The sequence below is a fragment of the Choloepus didactylus genome, chromosome 5, assembly GCF_015220235.1.
Source record: "Choloepus didactylus isolate mChoDid1 chromosome 5, mChoDid1.pri, whole genome shotgun sequence".
Taxonomy (NCBI): domain Eukaryota; kingdom Metazoa; phylum Chordata; class Mammalia; order Pilosa; family Megalonychidae; genus Choloepus; species Choloepus didactylus.
In genome coordinates this window covers 139,050,433-139,063,083 of record NC_051311.1, presented here as the reverse complement: position 1 = coordinate 139,063,083, position 12,651 = coordinate 139,050,433, and the positions used below count along the sequence as shown (strand labels likewise).

General features: G+C 41.8%; 1 protein-coding gene across 1 annotated transcript in view; it reads left to right on the top strand.

The window, feature by feature from the left end:
- Positions 1 to 5,653: 5,653 nt before the first annotated feature.
- The window catches only part of CPVL (carboxypeptidase vitellogenic like), a 118,584-nt gene continuing 111,586 nt past the window's right edge, over positions 5,654 to 12,651 (top strand). Inside the window, 1 exon segment of the mRNA XM_037836969.1 lies at positions 5,654 to 5,973. The gene's annotated coding sequence lies outside the window, so the exon portion shown is untranslated.

Genomic DNA, 12,651 nt, shown 5'->3' with positions numbered 1-12,651 from the left:
CATCTCTTCCTGCAGATGGCCCCCTCTGCAATACCATGGCTTCCAAAGAGAATGTGCTCCTGGGATTCACAGATGTGACTGTCAGATGCCACAGTCCACTGTCAATGAAGGAACTAGATGCTGGTCACACTTTGACTGGATGGGAGTGCTTTTACAAGACACTCTGTGGAAGGATTTAAAGCTCTGAAGGATGGTAACGGTGATGGTCACTGCTCCTTGTCTCTTCCCTCAAAAGGATAACAAAACAAAACAAAACAAAACATCAGGTTTTATTTTTTTTCTGGTCATTTGAGCATACCTAGATCACCCATTAGGTTTTATTTGGGACCTACAGTTTGGCTTTGGGGTCGAGCATCTTGTGCATTTGATTTCTGACGAATCCCTTGCTGCCCACCCTTTTCTTTCTCCTCTGGTTCTCAACCTCAAAAATGCAAAGCAGATGTCCTTTTCAGCTCCTGTGGAACTGTTTTGTACCTGCTTATTTAATAGTCTACCCTCGTGCCATCCACCAGCTTTATTCTCTGAAACACACACCAGCACAAACACACAATTTTAACTTGGTATCTATCTATCTTTCTTTCTTTCTTTCCTTCTTTTGTAAATAATGTACATACTGTCAACTTTTTATTAAAAGAAATATGCTTTGATGCACTAGCTTGGATGTTAAAAAAGACAAGGTAAGTATTATTTAATGAAAACATACAGACTCGTTCCTCTTTGTACATCCTGTGTTTAGCTGTTATCAAGTCCTCTAAATCTCTAAATATTTTTCAAAGTTGTCTCCTCCTCCTCACAGGGAATACCACACTCAGCCTAAGCCTTATCTTTTGCAGAGATTATTTTTACCATACTCTCCCAGCTCAGTGCTCTCCTGCAGGCACCCCTACCCCACTCCTACCCTACCCTCACATGTTTAACTTTGCTGACACAGTTCTCTTCCTCAAACCTGGATAACCTTCCAAAGACCCTCTGATTCAGTAATTCTGTTTTCCAGATTTCTCACTAAGGAAATAATCAGGTACATGTAAACTTTTTGTGCCTGAGAATGTTTTTTAGTGAATTAATAATAAGGAAAAATTGGAAGCAACTCAAAAGACCAAATGCTGGAAAGCCATTGATAAATTAGGATATATTCATATGATTAAACATCGTGCAGTCATTAAAATTATATTTTTGAATTAAGAACTTGTAAAAATAATTGGAATTAATTCTAACTGTTAAAAACAGAATAAATAACTACATGTAAAATTATTGCGATTTTGTTGTAAATATATATTTAGACAGAAATACATAGTTTTGATTATCTCTGAGGAGTGACAATAGGATTTTTATTTCTTTGTATTTCCTAAGATTTCTATAATAATCATGTGTTATGCTCATTATAAGGAAAAACAATAAATGTTATTTTAAAAATTCAGAGGCCCTCCAATGCAGTGGCTTTCAAGCTGTTTTGACCACATTACATAGTGAGAAACACATCTTGCATTATGACCATGGTAAACCAAACAAAGCACCCCCCCCCCCCCAAGGATGCCCACAACCTAATCACTCCCAGAACCTACCTGGTGAAAGAGACTTTGCAGGTGAGGCTAAGTGAAGAATCTTGAACTGAGGAGACAATGGTGGATTACCTGAGTGGGCCCAATGTGATCACAACGGTCCTATGAGCAGGAGGCAGGAGGATCAGAGTGAATAGCAGGAGGTGTGGTGACAGCAGCAAGTGGTTGGAATGACGCAAGGAAGGGACCACCAGCCAAGGAATGCAGGCAGCCTCTAGAGGCTGAAAAAGGCGAGGGAATGGATTCTCCCCTACAGTCTCCAGAAGGAACTAGCCTTGCTGAGGACTGGATTTTTTTCCTTCATAGCTGTAAGAGAATAAATTTGTGTTGTTTTAAGCTACTGAATTTGGGGTACTTTGTTACAGCAGCGATAGGAAACTAATACAGCCACCTGACACACATATGCACGCACCTGAAATACAGTTTCACATACATTATTTACTCTTACTAAGTGATACACTCTGATATTTTCTTTCCTACTCGATTGTATTCTATTCTACTAAGAAAACGATTTGCTACTAATCCTGTATGATGTCAGATTCCAAAGCCCAGCACTCCAGCCCGAGCCCTTTCTAAGCTGGCTCTGGTCTCATTTCCTAACCTTGGTGCTAGCCAACCCTTGCCTCTGGCCCAAACGTGTCCAGTAGCACTGAAGGCAGTACCAGCTCACACGTGGTAGGTCCTCTGCTTGTGCTGGTTTCCTTTCCCTTCACTGTCTATTCAACCAGCTTCAAGCCACCTCCTCTGGGAAGAGTTCCCTGGCTCCACAAGCAGCCTTTTGGTCCCTGCTCCCTGTTCCCATAGCACTTTGTCTAGTTCCCTCTTGGGTATATTTATGTCTCCTTCCCCCCCAACTAAGCTACAATTTCCTTAAAGAAGACTAGCTTCCTTTTTTCTTTTTTTTTTTTTTTCTTTTTTTTAATCTTCTAGGCTTCTGTGCCCAGCACAGTGCCTGACTTACCACAAATACACTACAGGGTGTTCCAAACGTGTTAATTAAAGTTTTAAGCTTAAATAATTTCAGAAGTGTAAAATGCTACAAACTTACAAAAATGTCACTTGAGCATTCACTTCTTTTAACTTCAAGATTTAATTAATGCAGTAAATGTAATTATAGTTTTTTTGTTTTAGTCAATATATATGCCATTTTCCAATCAGGGGAACAGACACAAAAAATTAAAATGAAAAAAAATGTTTCTCAAAATTCACAAAACTAAAAAAGTGTAAAATAAATTTCATGAATTTAAATTTCAAATGATGCTTTTGTAACATTGTGGCATTTATAACTGGAGTTATTAAAGCTTTGAAATTCACAAAACTAGCTAAATTTAATTAATTAAACTTTCAAATGATATGTTTTTAAGTTTGTAGCATTTATACGTCTAAAATTAATAAAAGTGAACTAAGACTTTTGGGATGCCCACTTTTGAATTAGTATGCTAAAATATACTTCATTTATATTTACATAAAATTCAGTTTGGCTTCATTTAAGTGGCTCCATTATCTTGGGCACTGGTATTTATTGGTCAGCAGTCATAGGGTGAGGAATCCACTGGCTAAATCCATGGTGCCTACTCCCCCAAAGTCGGTACCTCCCCAACCTTGTTCTGAGGCCAAGCCTCCTGAATTCTCTCTCCAAATGGCATTGAGCTGGCTTCAAGGGCCTGCACACCCTGTGATGTCTATACCCCCCTGGGCAGACAAGATTGCTGCTAGTATGCACAGTCCTCTGCCCAAGAGGTGGCCAAGGGGACGGCTGCTTCTAGAGAGCTCAACTGATCTTAGCCGTGTGGGCTGGTGCCCTGGTAAAGAGAGAGGAGGAGTCTACAGGCCAAAACCAGCTCTCCCTGCACCACCTCATTTAGACGCAGATCATCAGGGAGTTCAAACCTGCCTTTATATGTTATTGCAAAGGTATATTTGTCAAGGTAGGAAGGTAGAACATTTTATTTAATAGTTGGCTAACTTGGCTTATAACTTTTACATATTTAGACATATGGTTTATGAGCCTCTTGCCCAGGACCTTGCAAATGCTAAGGGTGGGCTTGTCCTTGGCCTTAAAGGAAAATTCTTTTCCCACCAACAAATTCTTCCCCATAGAGATAAAAATGAGTGTGAAGTACTTTCATGCATAATTTATGGTGGCAAATAATGATGGCTGGCAAGCAGTGAGCACATACCCAGCCTCCATGATTCACACGTAGTCTCTGAGTTAGTCCTCACAACACTACCCAATAAAGTAGGTACTTGATTTAAGAGAAAACTGAGGGTCAGTGACATTAAGTAAGTTGCATAGTGAGTGCTTCCCTTAACCTTACCTGCATCAGAGACTAATCAAGAGCTTAGTAGCTTAAAATAACAGTGTTTTCTTTCTTCTCTGACTCTGTGGAGTGGGCTGGGTCATTCCGCTGCTGGTTTCACCTGCACTCACATATGTGGCTGCACTCAGCTGGAGGACGGGCTAAGCTGGAAGGTCTTCCATGGCCTCTCATGTTTCGTGGTTGGTACAGGCTTTCAGCTGGGGCACTTCAGTTTTCCTCCTTGCACTCCAGGAGTTCACAGGCTTCTTTTATGCCATTGCAGGGCAGTGCTCCTAAAGCAGAAGTGGCAAGGCTTTCTGAGGCCTGAGCTTGTGGTGGATTGAATTATGTACACCAGTTTAGACATGTTCTTCATCTTAATCTGCATTCCTGTGAGTGAGAACCCACTGTAAATAGGACCTCTTGAAGATATTTTAGTTAAGGTGTGGCCTTATTCCAAATTACAAACAGAAGAAATTCAGGCACAGTCAGAGACAGCCATGGAGAGGAGCCAGAAGCCAGAAGTCAGTGGAACCTGGAAGAGAAAGGAGAGGGTACCACCATGTGATGAAAAGCAGGGATACAAGCAAGGAACCCCAAGGATCACCAAGATCAAGCACCAAAATGTTACAGACTTTGGGGAGAAAGCATCAGTTTGCTGATGCCTTGATTTTGGACTTCATCTAGCTTCAAACCATGAGCCAATACCCATTATTTAAGCCAAACCCATTGTGTGGTCATAACAGCCTGGAAACTAAAAGAGCATGGTACAGGCACGTGGTCATTTGCTCACATTCTAAAGGTCACAACAAGTCATTCCATTCAAGGGGGAGGAGAAATAGACTTCATCTCTTGATGGAAGGAGCATCAAAATCACCTTGCAAAGGATCATGATGGCCTTGTTTGGGCCATCTTTAAAAACAATCTGCCAAAGCTAGTAGCCAAGTAGCAGAGCCAGGATTCAAAGTCAGTTAGCCTGACTCAGACGCTCTAAACACTGTGCCAACCCAAGGTATTTGGAGTAATTAGATAAGGCAATGATGACCTTCCTCTATTTGGTTTTAGCTCCTTGGTGTTTTAAGAAGGCCAATTAATAATACCTGAGCTCAACTTCTGGAGCAACCCTCCCCTACCCCATTGTCTGGCTCAGTGCTCAGCTCATGGTTAATAATTTGCACTGTGGCCACCTGCAAGACCTGTGACCTGGGATGGGTTTCTTTACCTCTTTAAGTCTCAGTGTCCTCCCTGCCAAAAGGGGATAATAATAGTATGGAACGCAGAAGTTTACAATGAAGACTGAATGCAATACTGCAGGAAAGCACCTGGCAGATGTTGTCACGTTTAGTTGGCCTCAAAATTAAAGTGATTGGAATGTGGACAATCAACATATGCTTGTTGACTTCTTTAAGCCATGGGTGTAAAACACTTTTTCCAGATGTAGATAGGGAAATAATTTCAAAATATAGTGTTGAAAGACAAAGACAGCAGATTAAAGATAGTGGGAGAGAAAATCAAAGCCAAAGCAATAGAACAAACAAATCCTAATTCCACCAAGGCTGGACTAAGTTTTAAAATGACACCCTTGGCTTTGTTTGCTTCTTACAAGATGGGAAGTGCCGACGCACCGCGGCCAGGTCTGCGCGCCATCGCGGGAGGTGGCCAGGAGGAGGAGGTGGGGAGATAACCTTTGGCCATTTCGCTCTGAGTCATGTGAGCCAAGACGAGCACTTAAAAACTGGAGTTTTGTAGGGTACTCGCGACCGCGAGGAGCAAGAGGAACGGCTGCTTCACTTCTCCCTGACTTGGGAATCGCTGCGAGGACCAAACGACTGGCGTAGGTGCGCAACGGAAGGCACACAGGAGCGCCGGCCACTCGCCCCGGACAAACTGCCCGCCCCGCGAGGCTCCTGCGGGTGAAGCGGAGCTGTCGTCTCCTCGGTACCCGGGACGCAGGGAGCGCAGAGCGGGTGTTGTCCAGGAGCCCTCAGCACCAAGAGGGGAGACAGTTGGGACGGGTGGTCTTGACCCGCTAGGACTTGGCCGTTTGGTGTCTGGGGATGCTCAGCACTCTGCTCTAGGTGTCAGAGCCCGGGGAACACTCTCCAAGGCTCCAGGTAAACCCGAGGTGGGCGCACCCAGGGCAGGGACTACAGCAAAGCGGAGGTGGGCTTTGTTCTGGCCGGGAGGTGGCTCCTAGTGCAGGAACCCCTCCAGGGAAGTGCGAAGTTGGGGGCTCCTAATGAGTGTGTCTGTTTGGGGTATGTTGGTCTCGTGGGCGCTGTGGAGTGGAATGGAAAATGCCTTGAATTACAGCATGCCCCACATAGGGAGGCTTGTATTGAGTGAAAGTAGGCCTACCAGAAAAGCTGTTATTCCCGGAATGCGGGACTAAGAGAAAGCCGGGGGCACAAGAGACAGGTAGGAGCAGCTGCAAAGTGGATTTGGCTCTTGCAGAGGATTTGGTGGACTCCAGAGAAACATCTATGAAATGGAAGCATCCAGTACCTTTCAGATCAGCTTGGTGTCATAGGAAAAAAAGAACTTTGGCCAGTCTGCTAGATGGTGATCTGGGGGCAAATTACTTTGATTAAGGCTAAGTCTACCCATCTGAAAGATGAGGATGAGGACTTTTTTTTTTCTTTCAATATGAGATTGTTATATTAGAAATAGAAATAACATATAGAAAATGCTCTTGCACGTTTGACTTCTCAACTAAAGGTGGTTTTCTTTATAAGTTATGACTGATGATGAAATCTATGGTGAAAACAGAAAAAAAGAACAATGTTTAAACCACTGGCAGTATATCAATTGTGGTAATCCACCATGGAGTGCAGTCACCTCTCAATCCTTTACCTGTCCCCACATCCCCAGGGGTTTTGTAGGTAGAAGACCCTGTGCTGGAATCCTGGCTCCAGTATCCACCACTTGGGTGACACTAGGGAAGTCCCTTATCTTCCCCAGCCTCAGTGTCCTCATCTGTAAATGAGAAAGGAGGCACTCACCAATTGCCTTTCCCTCTCCAGTTAAATATATAACTATTGTAGAGAATTGGTATGGGGTGAGTTAAGAACAGAGATGTAGGGAGTCAAAATACGACATGAATGAATTTTATTAACTTGAAAAATAACTTTAAAGAGAGCTGTTCAAAACAGGAATTGAAACATTGAAAAACTGAAACATTTTTTTGAAAACTAGATTACACTAGCTTTGTTGGCATGTAAAAGTCTGTACCCAGGCTTTATAGTACAGCCCACTTTATAGTGCAATGTCAGTGTTCTTAGCAAGAAGCTATTTTATTCATCTTTTATATGGGTTGGTTGTTTTGGAGAGGCATAATTGGCCTCCCAATATACATAATCCAGCTTATAAACCAATTTATAGTGGGGTTCTACAAGGCCTGAGAAATAAGTGGGCTTTGACTGACATGTAGTTAGAATGACTTAGAAGGGCGTTAAGAAAGTCTGCTGGGTTTACCAGTTCACTCCCCATGAAAAATAAAAAGCAGACTCAAGCAGCATGACAGTATTTTGTTAATGAATTTATTTTTGTTTGGGGAAGTGTAGGATTTGTCAGAGGGGTGAGTGGTGAAGCTACCCTGGTCTGCACAGTTCTAAGAGAGTGAGAGGAAGATCTCACTTAGTGCCTCAGACACCTAAGTACCTGTTTATTCACATCCAAATAAGTAATGACCCATTCTTAAGAGGCAGTGCAGTTGACTTTGAAGAGCAAATATGATTGTTTTAGGTGAACATTCCTAGTGGTTTAGTAACATGGGCTTTTCATGGACCAAGCTAAAACTTTTTAAAAGCAGTAGGGTAGCTGAGAAGAATGACTTATTAATATCTATACTGACTTGGGAGAGGGGTAAGGTGGTCAAAAAGCTAAGGACTGTAGTTTCCTCGTCAGAACCATGAACGGAATTTGAACTTACATGCTACATTTGCAAGTTCAAAGATTTAAGCAATAATAGACGTAGTCACATGGCAGTGATCAGATGCTTTCTTCCTAAAACCTATGTTCCTAAGCATAACTGAATGGGAACTGTAGTACTGAGAGTTCTTTCCCCTCTGAGATATGGCAGGTAGAGCTTTAACCTTGAAACCAAGTGCCTTTCTTTTATTACTTTAACTCAGTACCTGGAGAGCAAGGGAAAACAGCAACAACGACAACAAAAAAAGAAAGAAAGAAAGAAAGAAAAACTCAAGTCATATATCCATTAGTCTGAAAAAGCAAATGCTTAGCATTTTATCTTTCCAATACTCTTGGAGCTTATCTCTTAACCTTTTCTCCCTATTCTGATTCTAATTAGTGGCTGTCTTTAAATCACTCTGGGTGGCTTACTGGCCAAATTACTTATTTAGGCATCCTGGGGCTAGTCCTTCTTCCTTTTCCTTTTGCGGCACTATGTCCCATTACTCAGCTTTCAAAAACACCTTTTGATGTATCTTGTTGTACCTGTGCATGGTTGTCTGGGGATGAGGTGACCCAGCTCCCAAAAATATTTATTTCTTTTTGTATTCATTCATTCATTCATTCATTCAAGTAATATTTTCCCCAATGTTTAATTATGAAAATGTTCAAACATACAGAAAAGTTGAACAAATTTTCTACGTATACCCACCTGCGAGATTCTGTTATCACTCAACTGATATTAATGCCTAGTATTTGCTTGGAACTATGCTTAATAAAGCTGAAAAGGCATAAAAGGTGGATTAAAGTTAGGGAACAATGAAGAGTTTGATTTGAGTGGAGCTTAGGGTTTGTGAAGGGGGCATGTGAGTTTGGTCTGTGCAGGACAGATTGTGCAGGGCCTTGAGTTTCATGACAGGAGGTGTATACTTTATCATGGATGTAGTGGGGAGCCATTGAAGGTGTTTGAGGAGGGGAGCATCTTGTGGTTTGGAAAGCCCTCTTCAACATTTGTATTAGGCTGAATTGGAGTGGAAAGGGCCTGAAGGCTAAGATGTGAGAGTTAAGAGGCTTTGCAAATGTTCTGGAGCGTAGGGGAGCTGGGGGCGGGGGGGGGGGGGGGTGCTACAGGTACTAAGGGTTGAAATGTGAATGGGGTGAATTGCAACGAAAGGAAAGGGAGGAAAAATTATGGGAATTTGAGACCTATATGATGTGACAATTTCAGTTTTCAAGCTCACACAAGGATAGTGGTGCCATTAAGAATAGGGAATTCAGAAGCAGGAGGAAGTTTGAGGGGGGTGATGATGTCTTGTTACACATGTGTTGGGTCTGAGGGACTAATTGAGTATCCTTGTGGAGGTGCCAGCAAAGAGTGGGACTCTTGTATTGAAATGCCCAACAGCGGTGTCAGGTCTGAACAAACACATGGACTAGCAATTGATGCTCAAGGGATAGCTGAATGAAATTACACAGAAGGAGAAAAGAAGGACAAGACCGTGAGGAAAATCTAAATATATAAGTTTATTGGAACAAGAAAAATGTGCTCAATTATCTATCAGTATTTTAGTGACTGTTCTTTATACTTCTTATAAAGAACTTAAAAAAAAAAAGGAACACCTATGCTAGTAGTATAGAGTGAGTCTTTCCACTCCTGTTTTTGGGATGGGGAAAGGGGAGTTAAAAACATTTTATCTAGGACTTACTTTTAGAGTGTACAGTACTTTATCCATGTAAAGTATTTCCAAATATCAGGAAGCCAGGTACCCCAGTGGGTTTGCCAATCTTTTCACAAAGCACAGCCTACTTGATCTGGTAACCATGACAACTTATCCTGATGGTGATGGTATTTTCCAAACCAAAACTGAGGTCTGACTTGTGATCTGGATGCACTGTCACTGAGTCCTTTGCTCAAATATTTAGCAACCCAAACTCCCCTTACCCTTCTACTCGAATCCTTTGGTACATGCTCGGTGTGCTGAATAAATAAATGTTCAGCTCCAAAAGCCCATCCCATTATAATAATTCACCATTGGCAAGGAAAGGGAAATTAGATTTATTTAGCATCTGCTCTGTTGCCAGGGATTGTTGCAAGGTCTGCAATTAGAAGGTGAGGGCAGGGACTGCTTTTTGTCTCTCTGTAGTAACTGATATATGGGAATAAGATAATTTGTCCTTCACTATAACAATGAAAGATAGTGGGATTTCCCTCAGAGTGCAAGTACATTGTCAAAAGATTCAGAATTTCTAGGGGGCAGAGCCCACTTTTGAAGCTTTGTTTGCATACTCTAAAGCCTTTATATTAATTCCACTGACCTGTGCTGCCTTCCCAAATGTCTGCTGACTATTTGTGTGCCAGGCACTGCAGTGGCTGCTCTCACGGAGGGCTTCCCTTCTGAGACCCCTGTGGTTTGGGAGACTGTTCACCAAGGAAGCCCAAATCAAAATTGCACAATTGTTTATTACTGGTGGAGAGCCTGCCCGCTGGTCTGTCTTATTTTCACTGAACTTCTTTAGCTCTTCTGGGGGTCAACACTTCTCAGAAATGCCCACCTGTAAGGATGATGCCAAGGTCATGCAGATGTCCCCGAGTTTATCACTTACTCCTTGAAGGATCCTGCTCTGCCTTTTTAATCTTTGACTCCTCCACAAATTTTAGTATCTCACACCTTAGTATATACCTGAAAATGTTTAATGAATTCCGTTAAAGGAGGGAAAACTGTTTGTTGAGATAGTGTGGCTGCACCAGGAGTGCCGAGGGAGGGGAGGTAGGTTGTAGGGAAAGATCTGGCCGGGGCAAAGCCCATAAGTGACTAAATTGAGTGGCAAGAAATGTAGAAAGTTAGATAAAGATGGACCCATTCTGGGGCATGTGTGAAACCTGTACTATGGAGCTTATATTTGACAAGAAGGGAAACAGGCAGCCATAGCTAATTCTGAAAATGAAATTTTTTTCTGCCTCGGTTTCTTGATGAGGAATATTAGCAATCACCAAACGAACTGGAAATAATTTTTTTTTCTCCATCTCTAAGTATTGGAGTGCTTTTAGAACTAACTTAGAGGAGAGTGACGCTCTGGTGCCACTGATCTGAGACTGCACTGGCAGCTGGCAGCACTCTCCACAGTTCACTAGACACATGCAAGTCAACTTTCGTGTCTGCAAAGAGATGTTTGTTTCAGAGAAACCTTGCTGGAAGTCACAGATTTTGAATTTGCTGATGGGTTTTTATTTTTTAATCTATTCTAAACGAAACAAAACAAAACAAAAAGTAATCCAATTGGTTTCTTGAAGTACAGACCAAAGTAGCTTGCATCAGTTTTCTCTGTGACTCAGAGCCTATTGCAGTTTATCCTGATCCTTGGCTACTTTTTAGAATTCTAGAAATTCCCAGTTTGGAGAGATATGTTGAGAATAATACAGTCCATCTAGTCCCCATGTTTTACAAATAAAGGAACTGAAGTTCAGAGAGAGAAGTGAATTGACTTACCCAAGGACACAACTGCTGGCAAAGTAGTTCAGGAATTGTGGCAGAAGCCTTCCTATTTGTTGCAAAATAATTATTGCCCTCTATGTCCTGGCTTTATTGTCTTTCTTATATTTATTTTATGGTCTCCTTAACTTTTCTACCTTTTCTCAGTATACATTTCAAGCGGGATGTTCCACTAAGAATTTACTTGTAATGAAACAAAGTTAAGTTTATTAGCTTCCCTGCAACAGCAACCCTGAGGAACCACGGGATGTAGGAAGAGGCCTTTTAAAGGTTTGGCCTTGTGCTGAGTCAAAGGAGGGATATCAAGAGAGAGGGAACCCATTTTGGATTGGTTGCTGGCAAGCAGCTGTGGTAGCTCAGCAGTCAGCCATCTCAGCAGTCTTTGTTCAGGACGTGGGAGGAACAAAGTGGGTCTGGAGATATCATTGGTAAGAAAACAGCAGTGGCTCTGCAGAAAGGATTGTCATTTCGTGGCTGCAGCGTGGCCTTGGGTGTGCTGAAACATTATGTGTGTTTTGTTGGGAGCATCACTGTCTGATTATGTCTGATTACCAGCAGGGTTAATTTTCACTTTCTCAGCCCTGGATTTGTTTTTTTCTGTCTCTGTCACACACACATACACACACACACACACACACACACACACACACACATTAAATATGTGACAAAATCAAGTCATGGGAGATCCTAGTTAATGGTAACACCATTCACCCAGCCATCTAAGTCAGATCTGGGAGTCATCCAAGACTTTTTGCTATACTTGAACAATATTTCATCACCCACAAGGTCCTGCCAATTTTATCTTATAATTACTTTCAAATCTGATCTATATGCATTAGTGCTATTGTCCTGTCCTAGTTCAGGCTTGCATCATCTTTATTCTGGATTATTGTAAAGCCTCTTAACTGGTCTCCTTGCCTTCTGTCTTTCCAATTTCAAATCCATTCTTATATGATGGCCATAATATTCTTTTCAAAACATTAAGCTCTTCATCAGCTCCTAGTCACTACAGGAGAAAGATAATGATTCTTGGCACATTGTATGAAGACTTAGATCTGCTCTCTGTTGACTTCTGTAGCTCACATCCTGCTATTTCTAAACCTCCTACTTTATGCTTATATCCTGCTTGGTATTTGGTAATTTCTTGCTGGGTAACAAATTTTTAAAACGTATAAATCCTATGGCCCAAGAAAATAGGACAGACGACAGCAAATGAAGCAGATCAACAATTTTTTTTGTTAGATGGAAAGTCAACAAACGGTTTACAAAGAAAGCTGTATATAAATGAGAAACAAGCCAATTCACGTTAAGAACCACAGAAAGGCTCAAAAATGGCAAGTCCTTGTTCCTACAGAAGGCAAGGAAGAAGTTAGGGAAGAAGGTAAGTTTTGT